The sequence below is a fragment of the Lemur catta genome, chromosome 8, assembly GCF_020740605.2.
Source record: "Lemur catta isolate mLemCat1 chromosome 8, mLemCat1.pri, whole genome shotgun sequence".
NCBI classification, from domain to species: Eukaryota; Metazoa; Chordata; class Mammalia; order Primates; family Lemuridae; genus Lemur; species Lemur catta.
The window spans coordinates 35,318,471-35,340,050 of record NC_059135.1 but is presented as its reverse complement, the minus strand read 5'-3'; the positions used below and the strand labels follow the sequence as shown (position 1 = coordinate 35,340,050).

At 37.4% G+C, this 21,580-nt stretch overlaps 1 protein-coding gene and 1 non-coding gene across 5 annotated transcripts in view; one reads left to right on the top strand and one right to left on the bottom strand.

Annotated features, from left to right (window-relative positions):
• The first annotated feature begins 2,095 nt into the window (after positions 1-2,095).
• The window catches only part of SLC39A10 (solute carrier family 39 member 10), a 63,584-nt gene continuing 44,099 nt past the window's right edge, over positions 2,096-21,580 (top strand). Inside the window, exon 1 of one of the 4 annotated variants that reach the window (XM_045558987.1) lies at positions 2,096-2,354. The gene's annotated coding sequence lies outside the window, so the exon portion shown is untranslated. Of the gene's footprint in view, positions 2,355-2,473; positions 2,626-3,385; positions 4,248-17,852; positions 17,877-21,580 lie in introns of those variants that run through there. The other 3 variants (XM_045558983.1, XM_045558984.1, XM_045558986.1) reach the window with 3 other exon arrangements.
• On the bottom strand, positions 15,346-15,449 carry LOC123644198. The gene has a single exon (XR_006737024.1). It is a non-coding gene; the product is annotated as a U6 spliceosomal RNA (small nuclear RNA).

Below are 21,580 nucleotides of genomic sequence, written 5' to 3'. Positions count from 1 at the left end.
TCTTTATGAAGCAAATGAGGTTGCTGGAAAAAAAGCCTTACACTTTCAGAAAGTCCTATGATTCCAATATATTAGAAATTCCTCACCCTAACATATTACCTGTTTATAAAACGGGTAAAAATAAAATTCACATGTTATAGTGATATTTTTGCAGCACTGTCCATTATTTAACTCAGCAGGTGATTTTGTGTAAGCCTGCAAATCATTTTCTGAGATTCTTTTTCCCAGTAGGAAAATTTACATGCTAGTCTGCAACTTAATAATTTATCCTATCTGATAATTTGCTCTAAGCCCCACCCAAATCAGTGTGTATATACTGATGTGTATGAATGCTAGGGTGAGTTTGTAAAGTGGTAGGAGGCATAGTCTCTATTTTCAAGTAGCTTACCATATAGTCTTATGTAGGGATGCTATTTAAAATATGTAACAATTAGTAAAGCATAAGCACCAACCAAGTAGAATAGGAGTCATTAATAAGAGCTGGGTCCATCTTTGCCAGGCATTAACCCTTTAGTTCCTAAAATGTGGAGATCTGGAGAATCTTAAAGGAAGGGACTGGGATAAGGGTGGGAAGCATAGGGGGATACCACTCAGATTGCAGCTGTTGACAAACTTGCATGGAAGTATTTCAATATTTGATCAATATTTGTACCATGTGTACCAGCTGAACATGATCCTGGTGTATATGTAACTAAAAAAGCAGAGTAGGTATCATAAAACAAGGAATGCAAGTGCTATATCTTATTGATACTTGAAAGAAAGATATTTTAAGAGTACTGATAATAATGTATTCAATAACATAATTATGAGCCTTAAAATATCAGCATAATTTAGATGCCTTTTTTACAGTACAAAGGATGTACTATAATGATTTTATGAACTGTAAGGATTTTAGTGCTAGAATGAACCTTAGAATTCACTTAAAACAATCCCCTTAACTTATCCATGAATCTGAGGACGATAGCCGTTGTCTCCCACATTTAGTGGCAATAGCTAGATTTGAAATTAGGACTCAGATTTAACCTCTTTCCTCCCTTTGCCAGCAGGAGTGAGGTCCATAGATTGGCTTTCCCAAACAAGAAAAGGAGGATATGAGTAGCTTAGTTTCCTGGCAGTCCTTAGGCATTTATTAAGCACCTAAAAGACTCTTTGTAGAGATACAAAACAAAAACAAAATAATCTTCTTCCATGAAGGTATAATATTAATATGTAGAATAGCAGGAGTACTTAGCCATAATGAATGGGTTTGGATCCCAACTCTTGTCCCTACCTGCTCTGTGATCTTAGGCGAGTTATTTAATGTCTGTCTTGTGCCTCAGTTTCCTGGATAATTCCTACCTCCTTACGTTACAGGGATTAAATTAACATACATGTAAAGCACTTTGGAAGTACCTGACACATAGCAAAGCTTGCTATTACTATTGACCATGGTTTTATGCACTCTGCTAGGCAGTAGCAAGGCACCCCCCAGAACTCATTCTCACTATTAAGTAGGTAGATGCTGGTTGAATACAGAAACACAGGCACCCCAGGCAGCATACAGATAAGCCTCAACATGTGGATTAAGTAAGAGCCAGGAAGCAGAGTAATGAAGCAAAGGGAAGGTGTCCAGAGCCACCTTTTAAAAAAATGTGGGTTGCTGGTTGCTTAAGAAGAGGGGAGGAGACGATTCAGAAGGGAGGTATGGTGTGAAGGAAGGAATGGGAGCAAGAATGAGCACGATGTCGGCAGGAGTCCATGGAATTGCTTGGCTGGACTGGGGGAGTTTTTGCCGTTGAGTGTTAATAAATAATCAATCAGTTGAGGAGCAGGAGGTGGTGGAAGACCTTAGAAAGTTGCCAAAGCCTCGAGAATTACTCTGAATGCGTGACATACTCTCAAGACTCAACTTTTTCTTTTAGGCTTGGAAGACCCACCGTAAGTGTGCTTTACAATAAATGGGGTCGGGGGAGGAGTTATACAAAACACCTAGCACTTGCGCACTAAATAAATATAAATTCACGTTTGCCCTACGAGACCGAGAAGGTTACTTTAACAAAGGAGGAGGGATTAATTCGATGTAGATGGTTAACTCGAGTACGGATAAACATGCTAATTTATCACTCTGAAGCCTTTTGGCTAAAGCGTTTGCGATTAGGCCTCCCATTACTCATCCGCCAGCCCAAGGCCTCAGCAACCGACATGCAAAGCCGGGAGAAAAAGCGAGAGGTAAAGGGCGCTCCACGCATGCGTTAGAAGCCGCCCCAACTCCCCCGCGGCGTCCTTTCTTGGAACAAAACTAGCGCGGAGCCTCAGAGCTCCGCAGTTTGCGTAGACTCGAATTTCTCATTGCTCCCACTATCGGTGTAGAACTCGCGAGTGGTGCAGTTCCCCTACGCAAGCGGCGTTATTCGAAGCGAACGGCTAGGCGGTGCGTGTGCGCCCATAGCGTAGCACCCATAGGCGGACGGGGTGCGGCTGCGCAGGGACCTGAGTGGGCCTTATACGCCGCTAGCGTATCGTGGCGTCTGACGCGCGGGCCTCCGCGACGAAGTTAGCGCAGCCAGCTTTGGTGAATACATGATTTGGTGCAGCTGGGGTTTGGTACCGAGCGGAGAGGAGATGCACACGGCACTCGAGTGTGAGGTAACTATAAAACCCCGATTTGTTTACATTCCCTCCCCCAGAACCGGCCCCATGCGCGGCGGAGACTGCAAGTCCCGGGACGGCGGGGGGGTAGAAAAGGAGAATAGAACCGGGGAGTCGGGGCTGGGTCCCTTGGGGACCCGGGCGCTGAGGTTCCCGCAGCTGCTGCAGTCGGCGGCGGCGAGCCAAAGCAGAGCGCGTGGTGGGCAGCGCGTGGAGCGCCGCGGCTCCTCGTGTGCGCTCCGGGCTGCTGCGGGCGGCGGAGTGGGTGGCTCAGCAGCGTCCACCACGCGTGCGGGGCCCCGCGCCGCCCTCAGGGTCCTGCGGAGGGTGGGGGACCCGCGCGGGAGGTCGGGGAGTGACCGCTGGGCGGGCGGCGGCGGCGGTTAGGGGGCTGCGCGCGGGCCGCGGGTGGTGTAGACGGCAGAGGCGGGGACCCTGTGGCCGGAGAGTGGGAGGATCTGTAGGCAGGTCTTTGGGGGGCTTGGCGACGAACTCCCCTGGGTCTCCCTCTCCTGGTCTCCTCTCTGCTCTGTAATGGGGTCGGTGAAGGGACCCTGGGATGGAGCCTCGGTGCCGCCGTTCCGGTACCGGGAGGCTAACGGACGACGGCGCCTCCTACTTGTTTTCTCCCTGACTACCCGGAAAGCCGAGGCGGAGCGCGGGGGAGTTAACATTTCAGTCTGTTGGGGTTCCCGGAGCTCAGGGCCAGGGGGGCGCGGGGGTGGTGGGGGAGGCCGGGCGGGGTGGAGGTGGCGCGGCCACCCGGCTTTGTTTCCGAGGGCCCTGAGGTGGAGAGCGATGTGGGGCGCGGCCGGGGGAGCGCGTCGGGGAACCTTTGCGGACCCCCCTCTCCGGGTCTGGGAATCTGCTGAACTCCCAGCCTCTGCCTTGGGATCCCCCTAACGCCCCATCTAAGAAGGGGGCCTTGCGAGGGCGCGGGCGACATGACGTTGAAGGTCTTCCTGTGGCTTCTGCAAAGAAATGTTCACGTGGGCGCCCGTCCGTCCACATGGGCTGTCTGTAAGGAGCTGGGCATGAGGAAGAAATGCCACAGCAGAGCCCTGGTCCTCAGCTGGAAGGACTGTTCACTCAAGTACCTGTTTTAAGCAATAGTGACGACACAAAACACATTAAGTTAAAAAAAAAAAAAAGACCACAGGTTTATACATTTTTTTTAACTTTCATTTATGTCTTTTTCTGGTAAGTCCTAGTTTTATTTTGGAACTGAGTCATTCTTGGAGCAAAAGTAGCATGTAGTTTACATTTACATTGTGTTTCTGGATGGGTACCTAAATTCTACATAATTAGGAACAAGTAATGGAAAAGCTGTAGATTTAGAATTTAATTAGTTGTGGTATGCAGTTGAAAACCTTATCTCAGGACTCTTGTGTGCTGTTTTATAATTGGAGCCCCTCTTGTGTAACTATTTGAATACCTTACTGTGAGGCAGTCACTTTTTCTAGACCTTGGGAATCCATGACAGACGACCCACATCCTGCACGCACTGAATGTTACAGTAGTGTTACCAAAAGTTCGGCACTTGTCCCTGAGGCCGCACAGAATGAGGACAAGTGATTTGAGAAGGAAACGCATACATAGCATCAGTGATAAGTGCTGAGGTAAATAAGTGCTGGCAGGGGTTTTTAACTCTTTTCTGTGATGAACCTCAGAATGATGGTTTTAAATGGATGAAATACCTAAGATAAGCGATACCAATTGTATTGAAGTGTAGTTATCAAGATATTATTTATTTATGAAGTAATCCATGCTTTAGTGAAGCATTAAATATCAGGAGTAGTGGCTGGTTTAATAATGACTGATTTCCAAGTAGTGAGGACTAAATGATCTTTCCATAACTTAAATTTATTTTAAATGCTTTAAAGAATTTTAAACTTAAAACTTCTGTAGGTACTTAACGTAATTTTGCATTCTTAATTGAAGGAATAAACTAAATGTCAAGGTTAATTAAAATTTAAGATTCACCTTTTTTCCCTTATCTGTGTTTACAAACCTAAAGTCTATCCACAGGCCACTTGATAAGAACCCCTGTGCAAGAATGACTTTGGTGCGGCTTTAAAAGAAGTGGTTAGGAAAGACCTTTTATGAGGTGACATCAATAATATATTGCATGATAACTCATGCTATTAATAGTTTTTCCCTTTATATTCCACTAATGGCTTAAAAGGTAACATGGTTCTTTCCTTTTTTTGAGCAGCTGATTTGAAGTACATTGAGGAGGCCTCAAGTTTAGTATGCAAGTACTACTCTAGGGGGTGTGTCTTTTTAAAAGTGATTTATGGAGACAATAGACTATAGGTATTATAGCAAGGGAAATTATTCAGCAGCTGAGATCATTTGCTTTTAATTAGAGAAATTTACCTTGTTAATATTATTCTATTCCCCCCTCCTCCCTCTGCCCTCAGTATTGGAAAAAATTTGGGGCTTTGGAGTAAGTTTCAAAACTTTAATCTATTGTTATCTAGTTTGGTTACCTTGAGCAAGTTGCTTTATCTTGATTTTTTTATCTGTGAACTTGAAGTACTAAAAAACCTACCTCGTGGGTTTACTGTGACCATTAAATGAGATAATGAACCTAAAGTGTTAGATTCTTAATTCATTTTACCTTTCTTCTTTTTTAACTTAGAGACAGGGTCTTGCTCTGTTGCTCAAGCTGGAGTTTAGTGGCCCAATCGTAGATTATTGTGATCTCAATCTCCTGGCTGAAGCCATCCTCCCACCTCACTTCCCAAAGTGCTAGGATTACAAGCATAAACCGTGATGCCTGGCCCCCTTCTTTTTCTACATGCAAACGTTTCAGTTCTTTAATTAGTTGTTGAAGGACTTGGTTTCTCTTTTTCTTTTACCCTGATAACTTGATTATCCCCATAGTGAGGTTTGGTGATCTCTACTGGGCCTTTGAGGGGACACAGTTATCCTACTAGTTTTATATCATTACTCATGTGTAATACCCATAGAAGTTTTTCCTGCTTCTCTTGCATGTCATAATTTATGATTACATATGTGTATCTTATTTTCTCTTCCAAATTAAATTTCTTGAGAGGGGACATACTCCACAGCTTTTTGTCCCATGCTATTCATGACACATTTATAAATGTGCAAAGCTTGTTTGTCAAGCTCTTTAATCTAAAATGCTTATTGAGTGAAACCAAACTTAAATTTTGCATTAACCTAAGGAAATACTTTGGATAAAAATATCAGCCCTTATTTATATAGTGCCTACCTCAAGAATGGAAATGCCATGAGTTTTGTTTTATATCGAAGGGATATTATTACTAGTGCATTTTCAACTGATATTCACAAGTCAAAGATGCAAAAGAAAATACACAGTAGGAAATGGAAGAGAAATGTAAACAGTCAAAACAAAGTTTTTTCCTTTGTAACAGAAAAAACAAAAAATATATAATAGCTTAAAGTTTGCAAGTCAAAACTGCCCAGTTTAAACCTCTACAGTTTGATGCTGCCCTCTAGCGTTTAATTTGCCTAGAAATTTTCTTCACCTTCACCTTTTCCTAAAACAAGATACTATTTAAATTACAATTAGATTTATTAGTGCTATAAATCTGGTCTATTTTAGGATTTCCTCCAACTGGTTAGGGTTCTACTAAGATGGACATAGTCTTTGAATTGGTTAATTTTGATTGCTTTTAGACCCCAGTTTTCCCAGTAAGGGGTGAATTTTGGATGGAGATAAAACAGTACAGTGTTACCAAGTAACCTTGCAAAAATATATGTGGAATTGTCAAACAGGAAGAGGGTAGTATGTTAGGAATATATCTTTGAAGTTAGCGGTGTGTATGAATGACAATTTTATTAATTTAATCAGAGGGAGTGTATCTCCTTATCTTTGAAAGAGTGTTATAAAAATCTGCTTCCTGGCTTAGTTTAGTCCCATGTAACTTTGTATTGTTTTGACTGTACTAATAATAAAGTTTGAAAATGTTAAATTCATATTGTGAGCTTTTTTATTTGTTTGTTTTAAACTATGAGTTTTATATAATGATTTTTGAAAAATAGAAAGTCTCAAGGACCTCTTCATAACCCATACGATTTCCTATAGTCCTTCATGTAAACTCTAAGGTTTCATTCAGATTATACCAATTATCCATATTGCAAACTTTTTTCCTTTTTATTCTTTGTTCATAAATTCTATGGGTGGACCACACAATGACTTTTAGATTTTACTAAAATAACCAAGTATATTCTCAAATAAAAATTAACCAGAAATTCAAAAGTATGTTCAGTAGGTATGAAGCAAGATGAAGCTGAAATTGTAAAGCTTAAAATAATAATAGTATTATTGAAATTATTTCTAAACTGACTGCCTAGGAGACCACACATAATGTTCAGAGCACAATTTACTGTATCACATAAATTCAATGTCAAAGTGCCATTTTTCTATTATAATAATGTACTAAGGATTTTTTTAGATTGCCAGATATAAGGATTGGCTATTTAATAGATTTTAAATCTTAGATTTTTCTTGTTAAAAGATGTTAGAATAGGATGCTGGTGGTGGTGATTTTATAGATGGTGGCTATAGGTTTGTACAAGTATAAGGGTAAAATCTAAAATCTTGTTCAAGTAATGTTTAATTTATTTTCACAATGGAAAAATGGTACGTGATTTTATACCATTTTTATAATCATTGTGTAATTACTCATTTTTTATATATTTTGCTGCTGAAAGGGAGGTATCAGGTAATACTTAACCTCATATTAACATTTCTAACAGACATAATTTTACCCTTAATATGTACCCTACTTTTAGGGACCACCCATCCCATTCAGAAAAGGTTTTCAGGGATTAGAAAAGTAAGAATGTTATAGGAAGTGATCTTATCTTATTAATATAATAAGATTATGTACTTTCATAAGGCCAGAAGTTTTATTATAATAACTACAATGAACTGTGAAAGAGGTTAATTTTAATCCTCTGTAATTATCTAAGACTTGTCAGTGATCACTCTAGGTTTAGATTTATATTCATTCAATATAGGAAGTAGAAAATCTCAGTCACTTTTAGTGTAGTGAGAAGGTCACAAAGATACATATCCTTTTGTGCTATTCACTTTAGTATCTAAGTAAAAAGAAACCATTTCAGATGTGCCCTGATACCTCTATAAACATTTTTCTAAATTCACTTTTATTATATATTCTGTGAATTTTTTTTTTGGAGACAGAGTCTTGCTCTGTCGCCTGTGAATTTTTGAATTTTAAAATAGTGGTTTCTCCTAGAGTTATCTGCTGAATTCATATATATTTGAATATTTTTAACGTGTAGATTAGGTCAGGGGTCAGCAGATTATGGCACACAGCCCAAATATGCCTGCTTTTGTAAATTATTAGTGGGGAACGTTGCTTCCTCATTCATTTAGGTATTGTCTATAGCTGCTTTTGTAAAATAGAAAAATGTTCAATCATATGATCAATTTGTAGATAATAATGTGAGTTTTCAGGTTTTCCTCATCTAAATAGTATAGAAGTTTTTTTGTCTCTTCTGCCTTTCCATTTTCCTTCTACAGAAAATACAGACCTTTATTATTATTTTGTAATTAGTTTTTTTTTTAATTTTGTCTATTTTTTTTTTTTTTTTGAGACAGTTTCATTCTTGTTGCCCAGGCTAGAGTGCAGTGGCATCATCATAGCTTACTGTAACCTCAGACTCCTGGGCTTAAGCAATCCTCCTGCCTCAGCCTGCCGTGTAGGTGCATGCTACCATGCTTGGCTAATTTCTCTATTTTTTGTAGAGACAAGGTCTGAGCTCTTGCTCAGGCTGGTCTGAACTCCTGGCCTCAAGCAGTCCTGCAGTCTGCAAAGTGCTAGGATTACAGCCATCACACCGGATCAGTAGCACCTTTATTATGCTTGGAGTTGGAAAAGGAATAGGAAGCCCGTGACCATCAACTTTGGGTTACCACCTAACTCTGTCTCACTGTGTCTATATTACTTCTGTGGCTTTTCTCACAGTTTACCTTCTCTAATTGAAAAGTTGATTGTGTCTTCCTTGTAACTCAATCAGAGTAAAAACTGTATCATATTTATTTTTATGCTTCTCCTTGCCTCTGTCCTCTTTGCCTTACCCTGTCCTCCTTTTTCTCTTCTCCCACTCCTCTCATAAAGCAGTTCATAATTGTAGGCTTTTGAACAAATGTTTTGGTATATTACCTCTCAGTCTACCTCTACTGAAGATGAATCCTTAACACTCTTTGTTTGCATGTGAAGAAGTATGTTTCGTACTGTGTCATAGAGGAACATAGCCTCCTGATGAAGGGAACTATGGAAAGATTGATTTATATACCTTTCAATATAAATGGAATAATACATTTTTTTATTACAGTATAAATGAGATCAGCAAAATGATATAATTAGAAAAATATCTTATATAATTATAATATGCTATTTAATTATAACATAATTATATATAAAATTATATGTAACAATTGTGTTATGTATTGTATATAATGTATACATTATAAAGCAGTGAGATCATATTTTCTATTCCCATGGACCCTTTTTTAGACTATCATCTGAATTCATAACTTGTTAATGTTTCAAATATACTTTTATTTTTTTGAGATTTTAGTTTTAAATTAGGATATTCTAGTTTTTTCAAATAAAGAATTCAGTATATATAACCTGTTTAAATATAGTTTATTTTCTTTAATCATAACAGTTTTTAAAAAACTGAAGAAGGAAATCAGAAAGGTTTGCTAAAGTGAAATCACTGAAAGATATTAATATATTAAGAAAAATGTTCTTTTTTTTTTTTTTTTTTTTTTTTTGAGACAGAGTCTCGCTCTGTTGCCCGGGCTAGAGTGAGTGCCGTGGAGTCAGCCTAGCTCACAGCAACCTCAGACTCCTGGACTCAAGCAATCCTGCCTCAGCCTCCCCAGTAGCTGGGACTACAGGCATGTGCCACATTGTCCTGCTAATTTCTTTCTATTTTTTTAGTAGAGACAGGGTCTTGCTATTGCTCAGGCTGAATAATCCGCCCGCCTCGGCCTCCCAAGTTTTTGGATTACAGGTGTGAGCCACCGCTCCCAGCCAGAAAAAAATGTTTTTTAAATTCACTGTACTTATAATTTCATATCATATGTAATTTATAAAACAAACATTAAAGCTTTTCCTATGAAGATTTTTACCTAAACACAACTACTTGAAAGTATTATTGAGACTAAAACAAAAAGTTTTTTAGTTAACTGATAAGTGTGTAAGTGTTGGATATTAGTTTAATGGACAGTTTTCTTTTTCCTAAGAAAGAAGTAGATGTGAGGAGGTCTTCCTTAGGGGTCTTATTATTTTTAATTATACCTTTTTTTTAAAAGAAGTAAATATATATTAAATATGGGAGGAAACCTCTTAAATTTAGAAATCATAGAAGAAATTGCAAAGAAATCAATAGGTTTCATTGCATGTACATGAAAACATCTATACATGAAAGGGAAAACATTGTAATCAAAATAAAAAGGCATGAAACAGAACTGAAGGTATTTTGCAGAAAATACCCAAGTCGTATGTTATATAAAAGCTCATATATGTTGATAAAAATATGGAGACATCAGGAACACTTTTAGAAATATAAATTAAAAATAAGGGAAGATCTTTTACTTATTTCAAAATTGATAATACTGAGTGCTAATGAGAGTGCTTTGATCATACTGCTGGTGGCAGTATAACCAAGCTTAATTTTTCTAGGAATCAATTTGGAAAGTGTGTGACAAGACCTGAAAAGTGTTAAAATTTTTGTAGTCTTTCCCCACATCTTGGAATTAATTCCAAGCAAGTAACCAAAAATAATACCACAAATTGGAATTCAAATATTTGCATATTGTGATTAAAATTGCAAACAAATTCTTGTGAAAATCTTTAAACTATAAGTAATTCATTTCCTTCCACACATGACATAATACAATTTTATTGGTTTGTCAACTACAGTTTTTTAAATTTATAATTGCTAACTTTTAGTTTTTTATTAAAAGTTATACATGAATATAGTTTAAAGAATCAAATAGTTCTGTGAAGTTTCTTAGGGAAAAGAAAAAAAAAATCTGTCCTGTTTCCTCCTTTCATATTCTTCCATCTGAGATATATGGAACCCTTTTAGTTCCTTAGTTGATTATTTTGCTGTTCATCACCATATTTCCAGATAATATGTTCACTACTCATTGTTGATTTTTCAGTTTTATTCATTATCTATTTAATGAAGAATGACTTAGTGCTCTTCCCACTTCTCTGCATATCTTCTCATTTCCTATAGTCCAGTTTCTTAGTACAATCTTATTGTAATTTTGTTTTAGAACAGTATTTAATATTATGTTTTATGATATAAATGTTACTTACAACTGAGCCATTGTTATGAACTATTGCTTTTCCTTTCCTGCACTTTGTTTTTTTCTGGCATTAATAATTTTGTTAGTTTTTTTCTATGTACCTGTATATCGAAATCTACTCCAGCTCTGTGTTCCTGAATGTAGCTCTGCAAGGAAGGGGAATATGGTCAAGAATCTGTGTTCTAGGCCAGGCGCGGTGGCTCACGCCTGTAATCCTAGCACTCTGGGAGGCCGAGGCAGGAGGATCGCTTAAGCCCAGGAGTTTGAGGTTGCTGTGAGCTAGTCTGACGCCACGGCACTCACTCTAGCCCGGGCAACAAAGCGAGACTCTGTCTCAAAAAAAAAAAGAAAAGAATCTGTGTTCAAGAATTTATGTAGTTTTCTTTTTTTATTTAAAAGACAGGGTCTCACTCTGTCACACAGACTGGAGTACAGTGGTGTAATCATAGCTGACTGCAGTCTGATCTCAAGTGATCCTCCTGCCCAAAGTGCTGGAATTACAGACATGAACCACTGTGCCTGGCCAATGTAGTTTCTTATGTATTGGGCATTGCTAAACTTGGTAATAAAGATGTTATTGGATTGGTAATTGATAGTCAAATTGGTAGCTTGCTAGTAAAAATTAAGTAGCTTTGACATTTGAATCCTACTTTTAAGAGTCAGCTAAATGGCTGAACAGAGTCATATTACTTTATTCAATAATTAACAGGACCTTGATGGCTTAAAATAATTATAAGGACAACTAAAATTAATTGGATAGAAAGCTTCCCTGGTGGGGAAGAACTAGCCTCTGTGTTATCGGCAGCATCAAAAATCATCAACATTATAAAAAGATTGTCTTGGAGATTCTGTGATTATTTTTTCCCTCTGACCTCATGGAAAAGAAGGGTTATTTTAACTGGCAGTTCTTTTGAATGGCAAGCTGGTACAGAATCATGGATGTGTACCAGTGACAAGATGCCAAATAAGGAAAATGCAAAGGGAAGAGTGAAGATGGGTGGCATGATAAAGATTTGAGGCAGGGGGACAGTAGTTATTTTTAGAATGAAGGCAACTGCCAGTGATGACTGGAAGGAGAATACCGCTCTGCAGGTTGAAGGGAGGAGGCATGCTTATGTAATTCAGGTCCTAAGGTTAGCATTCTCTAAGTCCTCTTCATGATGCATGTTATGTACGTTTATGTGCATGTGGAATGGAAAGACATTGAAGCCTATTTATTGAAAGAGTAACTAAAATTGTAAACATTTTAGTAGCTTCAAAGGGCATCTCAATATTTAGTGACTGATAAAGGCATCACAGCTAGTGCATTTACAAATCCTGGATGTTCTTTGTATACTCGAGTAGCAGAACAGACATAGCAATATAATAGGTAGCTTTCTACCTATATGGTTCCAGGTTTCCAATGTGACGAAAGGTTGAAAAGCAGAAATCCAGCTAGTTGTATTGACATTTCATGAGAAAATGTCAATATAGATTGGATGTGTTGTTGATTGATTTGGTGCCTTAAATCAAAGTGTAGATGTTTATTTTCTCTCTCTTTTAAGTTAGTGAAACAGGAGAACCACTAAATTATACCCAAGCTCAATTAGCATGCATTTGCTGTTTTTATATGAATGAATCTCAATGGAAAGATTAGAGATGGCCGAAACTGTGGAGATTTTTTGTTTTTTGGGTTTTTTTTTGAAGAGTTGTGTTAGCATTCCAAACTGTGAATATGACTTTAATAGATTAGATAGCTGGTGAAGTGAGGGGGACAAAAAAGTAAACCGTGAAGCTGTAAGAGGATTTTGTGATTCCTGCCGAGAACTCATTACTGCAATACTTATCCTTTGAATAATTTTATAATGTCATTGAAACTGTTAATTTGTGGTGAGTCTTTCCAACATCTCAGGTCTTGGATGTGCTAATGCTGCATGTGCTCTCAGAATATTTTGGTAGCATTCTTTCAAAGGAGTCACAGTAAAGAGACTTTTCCCCCCTGGTTCTATACTTTTTGTAATTTAAGTGAATGATACATAATACCACATCTAATAATAACAATACCCTCAGGTTAATATGCTTAATTGCTTTACAAAGCAGTTTCATATACATTAGTTTAATTGGTAGATAAGTGCAGGTGTTATTTCCCCTGTTCTGTATAGAGGAAACAATGGCAGTGCTGGGATTACAAGGGTTTCTGATTCCTGGTTTTATGGTACATACAAAATACTGTATTTGGATATATCAGAAATGGTAATGGAATTCAGGTTATATTACTATTAATAACTTGCACTTAAATAGCATTTACATACTACAAATATTTTAATAATATAGGAAAATAAACATTTAAACTTTTTACTACTTAAAAATATGTACATTATTTTATTTGGTTCTTATAGTTACTGTAAAATAGAATAGAGATTAACATTCTCACTTTATAAGTAGTAATAAGACTTAAAGAGATTAGATGTTTGCCCAAGAACTCATAGCTAATAAGTGAGAGTCAGCTGTCTGAGATCTTTGACTCCTAGACAAATGTTTCTTCAGTATGCATACAGTCTCATCGCTGCTCCTCACTTATTCTGTGTGTACCATTATTGAATTGCAGATGTAAACTAAATTGTTACCTAACTACCTACATTCTTGTCAAGATAGATAAAGATTGATGAAGCCATTCGTGGTATAAATACCAGTTGTATTTATACAAATAAAACTGATTTCAACCATTATTTGAGGAAGTTCTGTAATGAAACCCTTAAAAAATGAAGTCCTTTATAAAATTAGGGAACTGTATATATTGAATAAATATATTCACAGTGTTCTGGTTTTAATATATACAAGTTTGCTGGTATGGGTTTTCACATTGTTTACTTAAAGCCTTGTACACCTATATAATCTAGGATGAGAATTTTAGTGATTTCTCTTTTGGTTTCTACCTCACTGACCTTCAAAATACCAATCTGGAGCATTGAAAAGGCTTGTTTTAAAACTTTAATAAGCAACTGATAGTATTTTTTCCTATGATTATTAGCATATTGTGTGTGTATACACACATTAGGGTGTGAGAAAGAAAATTGAGATACAGATACTAATGTTATCGAAACCGCAAGGGGGTGTTGGCCTAGGTCCGGTTGCTGGAAGCACAGAATAACCAATTGCATACAAGAGAACTACCAAGGAAGAAAGAAAATTTTAATACAAGAGATGTCTTGTGGAGAATGGGAGAAGCCTGGGCTTTTTAAAGAGGGGAAATTAACAAGGGGCTACCTGTATTTTGGCAAGTTGTGTTGAAATTAGCAAGGGGCATGTGTTTGGAGCGTGTTACTAAGGGATGGTGAGTCTTGGCATCAGAAAGTCTGTCCAGGGGCCTTAACTACTTTGTCTTGCAGAAAATCCATTATTTCTGGGAAACAACTCAAAAAGTCAAGTAGTTAGTTAAGGGAAAGGATTATAAAAAATCGTATAGAAGATATTGAACTTTGTTTATAGAGCTGGTTACACTAACTTCTGGTTCTGTCATTTAGTCTTCATTTTCCTTTAAAAAAAAATGCCCTAGAGAAGTTCATTGACCTCTTCAGAAACAGGAACCTAGCGTTGGAAATAGGATTATTTTAGTATTTGCCAGTTATTTTTCTTATTATGTCAACCTGTCATTTTGTTAAGTAATGGTATTCATGACTTTGTTTTTAATATTACCAAGTAATATTAACAGATAATTTCTTTTCCCTTGGAAAAAAAGTCTTTGTAGTATATTTTAGATGGGTTACTTTAGTAAATATCTTAATAATGTTTGGTTTTAAGATATACAAGTATGCTGGTATAGTAGAAATAGCCCATGACTTTTAAGTCAGGTGAATGCCACAGACTTGAAATATCATCTTAATCATGTTGGTTACCTTCCCTGGGATTCAGATTTCTTATTTATAAAATAAGATTATTTAGCTATATACACTTAAGGATATTTTTATCTTAAATTTTCTACATTTCTATTATGTTCATCTGTAGGAAGTGAAAGACAATCATCTTTTTTGAAACAATATATATAGGAAAATTCTGTCATTTTAACCATTAGTGTATATTCCTGAATTTATTCTTGATTTAAGATATTTAATTTTATTTAAAAATTTTAGTATTTGCGACTTGGCGTTTTATACAGTAAAAACTACAATAGATAGCCTGTAATTAAAGATTTTTGTGAGTCTTTATAGAAGAATTGGCTGTGGAGAATATTAGCCCTTCTTCCTTTCTTATTTAATTGACAAATAAAAATTGATATATTTATCATGTACAACATGGTGTTTTGAAATATGTATACAGTGTGGAATGGCTAAATCAAGCTAATTAACATATGCATTTTTCACATACTTTTTTTTATGGTGAGAACATTTAAAACTATGGAATGCTTCAAGAATTTATGTGTTATCCTTGTTGCAGGGGCCATACTAATCTTCTCTGTATTGTTTCAATTTTAGTATATGTCATACTGAAACACACACACCAATTCGAGAATCTTGTTAACCTTTCTTTTAAGTATAACCATGTATTTTGTTAAGCAAGATCTTTTTTTTTTTTTTTTTTTTTTTTGAGACAGTGTCTCACTTTGTTGCCGGGGCTAGAGTGAATGTCGTGGCATCAGCCTAGCTCACAGCAACCTCAAACTCCTGGGCTGAAGCGATCCTACTGCCTCAGCCTCCCGAGTAGCTGGGACTACAGGCATGCACCACCATGCCCGGCTAATTTTTTCTATATATATGTTTAGTTGTCCAGATAATTTATTTCTATTTTTAGTAGAGATGGGGTCTTGCTCAGGCTGGTCTCGAACTCCTGACTTCGAGCGTTCCACCTGCCTCGGCCTCCCAGAGTACTAGGATTACAGGCGTGAGCCACCGTACCCGGCCACGCAAGATCTTTTGGTTCCCATAAATGCCTTTTTTTCTGTTAAAAATGGATTTTCTACTACACTATTTTAAAGAATGCATATAAAAACAGGTGAAATCTAATAAGGTCTGTAGTTTAGTTAATATAGTATTATATCAATGTTATCAATGTCAGTCTCTTGGTTTTGCAAATATACTATGTATAATGTAAGTTGTAATCATTGGGGAAACCTTAGGTAAAGGATATGTAGAAACTAAACAATTTTTACAACTTCTTGTGAATCTTAAATTATTTCAAAATAAAAAGTTAAATTTATCTTTCATGATTAAGTATGGATGTGTTTCTAGAAGCTGCATATTATTGATTTTTCTAATTGAAGGTTGGAATAAATGTTCTTCACGAAGGGATTAAAAATTAACCTTTGGTTGAAATATAACAGCTACAGAATATAGCTAACTGTTAAGTGTAAAACTCAAACCAATTTTCGTGGAAAAATTACACATTCTTGTAACCAGCACCAAGTAAAGAAATAGGACACCAACAGCAACCCAGAATTCTTTTCATGATTCAGTCCCCACACCAAAGTATAACTCCTATCTTTACTAAATATTTAGTTCTGCTATTCATGTTAAATACAGGAGAATATTAGTGAACTTCATTTTTTTTGCATCCAAAGCAAAATATTTGCATCAGAAATAGTATAGTAATTAGCACAATGATTAAATTGCCTAATTGTAAATTAACCCTATTCTTTTTTTTTTTTTTTGAGACAGCATCTTGTTCTGTCGCCCTGGCTAGAGTGCAGTGGCATGATCATAGCTCACTGCAACCTCAAACTCAAGCAGTCCTCCTGCCTCAGCCTCCTGAGTAGCTGGGACTACAGGCGCGCACCACCACGCCTGGCTAAGGTTTCTATTTTTTGCAGAGTCGGGATCGTGCTCTTGCTTCACTGATCTTGAACTCTTGACCTCAAGCAAACCTCCTGCCTCAGCTTTCCAGAGTGCTAGGATTACACCTCACTTGGCCCACCCCAACTCTTAATGTAGAAATTACACAATGATAGAGTATTTAGACTTTTAACTGTAATGGTATATTGGAAAGAGACAGCAAAGATGAAAATAAATTGTGGTGGCAACTGCTAGTTATTTATCAGAATCCATTCTTCCATTGCTTGTCAATAGGATCATATATCAATCTCTACAGCGCCTACTATAAGTTTTGGGTAGATAGCCGATTTGAAAGAATATTCTCAATTATAAAACTAACATTCTCAATGAAGAAAACTTGTAAAACTGTGAATCGCAAGAGATAAAATAGAATATTTTGGCTAGGGCAAAGCTGAATCCTATAAGGGCCAATATTTAGGGCTGAATGGTATATGGACTTGCAATATTTCTGTCTCCACCCCAGAGATCCTCTTTGTACTGTGGGTAGAAAAGAACTTGTAACTGCCATTAGAATGTTTGGGGTGCTTTATAAGTTGTAGGTATGACTATATTTCCTGGCCTCCTAGCTGATTGAGGCCATGTGACTAAGCTCTTGGAGTAGAATATGAGGGGAAATAATATGTGCAACTTCTGCTTCTCTTGCTTTTGAAGAAGAAATTTCTGAGCTGTACTTCATTCTTTCTCTTTTCCCATTGGTTGGAATAGCACCTGTGTAAGGCTGATAGGTCTCTGAATGACTGGAGCAGAGCTGCCCTCAGACCTAGAGCGGTCATCTTGGGCTGTTTTTGAGAGAGAAAAAAACTTACTCATTTCTTTTCTTTTTTTTTTTTTTTTTTTTTTGAGACAGGCTCTCACTCTGTTGCCCAGGTGAGTGCCATGGCATCATCCTAGCTCTCAGCAACCTCAAACTCTGGGCTGAAGTGATCCTCCTGCCTCAGCCTCCCAAGTAGCTGGGACTACAGGCATGAACCATCATCCCCGGCTAATTTTTTCTATTTTTAGTAGAGATGGGTGTCGCTTTTGCTCAGGTGGCCTTGAACTCCTGACCTCAAGCAATCCTCCCGCCTCAGCCTCTCAGAGTGCTAGCATTACAGGTATGAGCCACAGAGCCTGGCCCATAAAACTTACTCATTCCTTAAAGCCACTGTCTTTTGAGAGAGATCTGTTGGAATAGCTGCTTGGCCTATGCTAACAAAGTGCATGATTTAAGCATACATCTGCTATAGTAGTTCTACACTAAAATTGCAAAGTTAATGAATGATTTACTTAAAAAACACTTATCACAGATTTTGTTTGTTTGTTTTGTTTTAAGGCAGAGTCTTGCTCTGTTGCTCTGGCTAGAGTACACTAGTGTCATCATAGCTTACTGCATCCTCAAACTCAAGCCATTACAGGTATGAGCCACTGCATCCAGCCTTAGCACGGGTTTAGTATTAGATCTGTGATGTCACTCATGTCCCTTCATTCTTATGAGGTTCTCTTGAACATAAGTGATTATAGTACTGAAGATATTTAGAATCTTTGCAGTAAATAGAGTGAGTACTATGTGTTTGAAAAATCGAATCAAGTGACAATTTAAGGCACGTATAGACAGACCATCCATAGTTTTTGTGTTTCATGGAGTCATTTATTTGATGTTGTCTGATCTATATATGGATGTTTTATTTCCACCACTAGTACCTATTCATTTGACAGCGAGATAATGTGCGCTAGAGAAACCTCACAGCATAAATGGAACAACACTCGCTCAGAATATCACTTTTAACTAGTATTTTCTAATGTAAAACCAAGGTAACTGCAGGGATTGTCCCATTAGGAGCTAAAAGGATATGGATCCATTTTTGCTTAATAGTGATTGGTTTTAATCGCCTGTGCCCTTTCATCTTCATTAGTGTATAAATGAAATTGATGTATTTTAAATGGGGAGTTTATCCATGAGACTGTAAGAAATTCAAGTGTTTGGATTAAAAAATCTCAAACTTAATGTAGCTTTGGAATTAATTTTATAAACTATCTTTAAAAATTCTTAACCCATATTGCTACATATGATAATTCAACCTAATTTATTCATATAATCTTAGCATTCAATTGACTTCCAGTATCATTTTAAATAAATGGGAGTGTTTGGTAATTTATTTGTATAGATAGTCATTCTCAAACTGACTGGCAAAGCTGGATAAATCATTGCTGGGCCCTACCCCAGAGTTTCTGATTTAGTAGGTCTGGGTGGGGTATAAGAATTTTCATTTCTAATGTTCAGAAGGCTTCTGCTGCTTCTGTAACCACACTTTGATGAACCACTGAATACAGGTTATGTAATGTCTTTTCAAATTTACAGAAAAATACATAGAAGAATATAGCATGCACCTCAATTCCATATCCTGCTTTAACAAATAGTGTGTTTTGTCACATTACTTCAGATCCCCTTTCCTTTTCATAGAAATAGAACACTGCAGATGCAGTTAAATATGTATACCTCCTCCACCAGCTGATTTCCCTCCTTCCTTTCCTGGGAAGATAACCACTCTCCAGAAAGTAATCATCTCCATGTTCTCTTGCCACATGTATTTATACCCCAAAGTAAGGCATTTTATATGTTTTTCAATTATCTATAAATGATAAGGCATGTATCTTTTTGCAGTTTACTTTTTAAATTATGTTTCTGAGATCTTTTTGGATGTTAATATATGTACCTTCATAGTCACATCTATAACTGCTGTATAATCTTTAATTACATAAATATACCACATTTATTTTATCCATTCTACTCATAGGCATTTAGGTTGTGGCAGGCAAATTGATGGTTACATAATTGGCTGCTATTCCTTATTTACCTCTTTTTTCCTTGGAGACTCTTAGTCTCCCATGTTCTGTGAGGATTCCCTCTCCTACATACAGTCATGTGTTGATTAATGAAGAGGATATGTTCTGAGAAATGCGTCATTAGATGATATTGTGTGAACATCACAAAGTATACTTACACAAACTTAGATGGTGTAACCTATTACACACCTAGGCTAGGTGGTATAGCCTCTCGCTCCTAAGCTACAAACCTGTTGCTGCACTGAATACCATAGACAATTGTGATACAATGGTAAGTATTTGTGTATCTAAACATATTTAAACATAGAAAAGATACAGTAAAAATAAGCTATCAAAGATAAAAAATGGTATACCAGTATAGGACACTTAAAATGAATGGAGCTCTCAGGACTGGAAATTGCTCTGCATGAGTCACTGAGTGGGTGAGTGAATGTGAAGGCTTAGGACGTTACTATACCTTACTGCAGACCTTATTCTTTCTTTACCTGTGATTGGCTTTGGAAAAATCTGGGAAGGACTTGAGGGAAAGATTTTTCTTCCTGGATAAAAAGAGACAGGAGCCTCATGCCTGTAATCCTAGCACTTTGAGAGGTCTAGGTGGAAGGATTGCTTGAGGACAGGAGTTGGAGACCAGCCTGGGGAACACAGTGAGACCTTAGCTCTACAAAAAACTTAAGAATTGGCCAGGTGTGGTGGTGTGTGTTTGTAGTCCTAGCCAGTTCTGTGTTACTTTAGTTAATGTAACTTTATAAAAGGAAGTCTGTCTACCTTGCTAATCTTCTGAATTGTCTTGGTTGTCCATGGGTTTTTGATTCTGTGAGTTTTGGGGTGCAGTTGTGGAGTCTCGACCAAAACAGCTACTAGGATTTTAATTGACATTGAATTAAATTTGTATATACACTTGGGGATATTTTGTGTATTTTATGCAGTGTATCCCATCCATCCATGTAGATGGTGTCTCTCTCTAGTTTTTGCAGTTTTTTTTAACTGTCCGTTCATAATTTTTTTTTTTTTTTCCAGACCGGGTCCATTATATCAATCACCCAGGCTGGTCTTGAACTCCTGGGCTTTAGAGATTCTCCCACTTCAACCTCCCAAGTAGCTGGGACTACAAACGTACACCACTGCATCTGGCTAATTTTTTTAGACGGGTCTTGCTCTTGGCCTCAAGCAGTCCTCCCATCTCAGCCTCCCAAGTAGCTGGGATTACAGCCAAGAGCCACCATACTAGCTCTCAATAATGTCTTTTTTGTTTGTTTGTTTTGAGACAAAGTCTTGCTTTGTTGTCTGGTAGAGTGCCCATGGCATCAGCTTAGCTCACAGCAACCTCAAACTCCTGGACTCAAGCAATCCTCTTGCCTCAGCCTCCCAAGTAGCTGGGACTACAGGCGTGTGCCATGACACCCGGCAAATAATTTTTTTTGTTGCCTGGCCAAATTTCTTTCTATTTTTTAGTAGAGATGGGGGTCTCACTCTTGCTCAGGCTGGTCTCGAACTCCTGAACTCAAGCAGTCCTCTCGCCTCGGCCTCCCAGAGTGCTAGGATTACAGGCGTGAGCTACCACACCCGGCAATAATGTCTTATAGATTTTTCCTTTTAATGGTGTGTATGTCTTGTTCTGTTTATTTCTAGAAGCCATATAATTTTATTTATAATTACATTTTCTAATTGGTTTTCACTGAAGAAAATTTGATTTTTAAAAAACTTTTCATTGAAGTAGAGTAAGTGTTCAGAAAGTACACAAGGCATAAGTGCTGTGAATTATCACAAAGTAACCATATTTGTGTAACTACTAACTCAGGTTAGGAAAGAGAGCATTGCCGTATTTTGGAATCTCCTCCACTCTGGTCTTCTCTCAATTATTCCCCCTACCTTTCTTTCAAAATGTGATCATTATCTTGGTTTAGTTTTGCTCATTTTAAACTTTATGTAAATAAAATTATATAATATGGTTTTCTTTGGTATTTGTCATCTT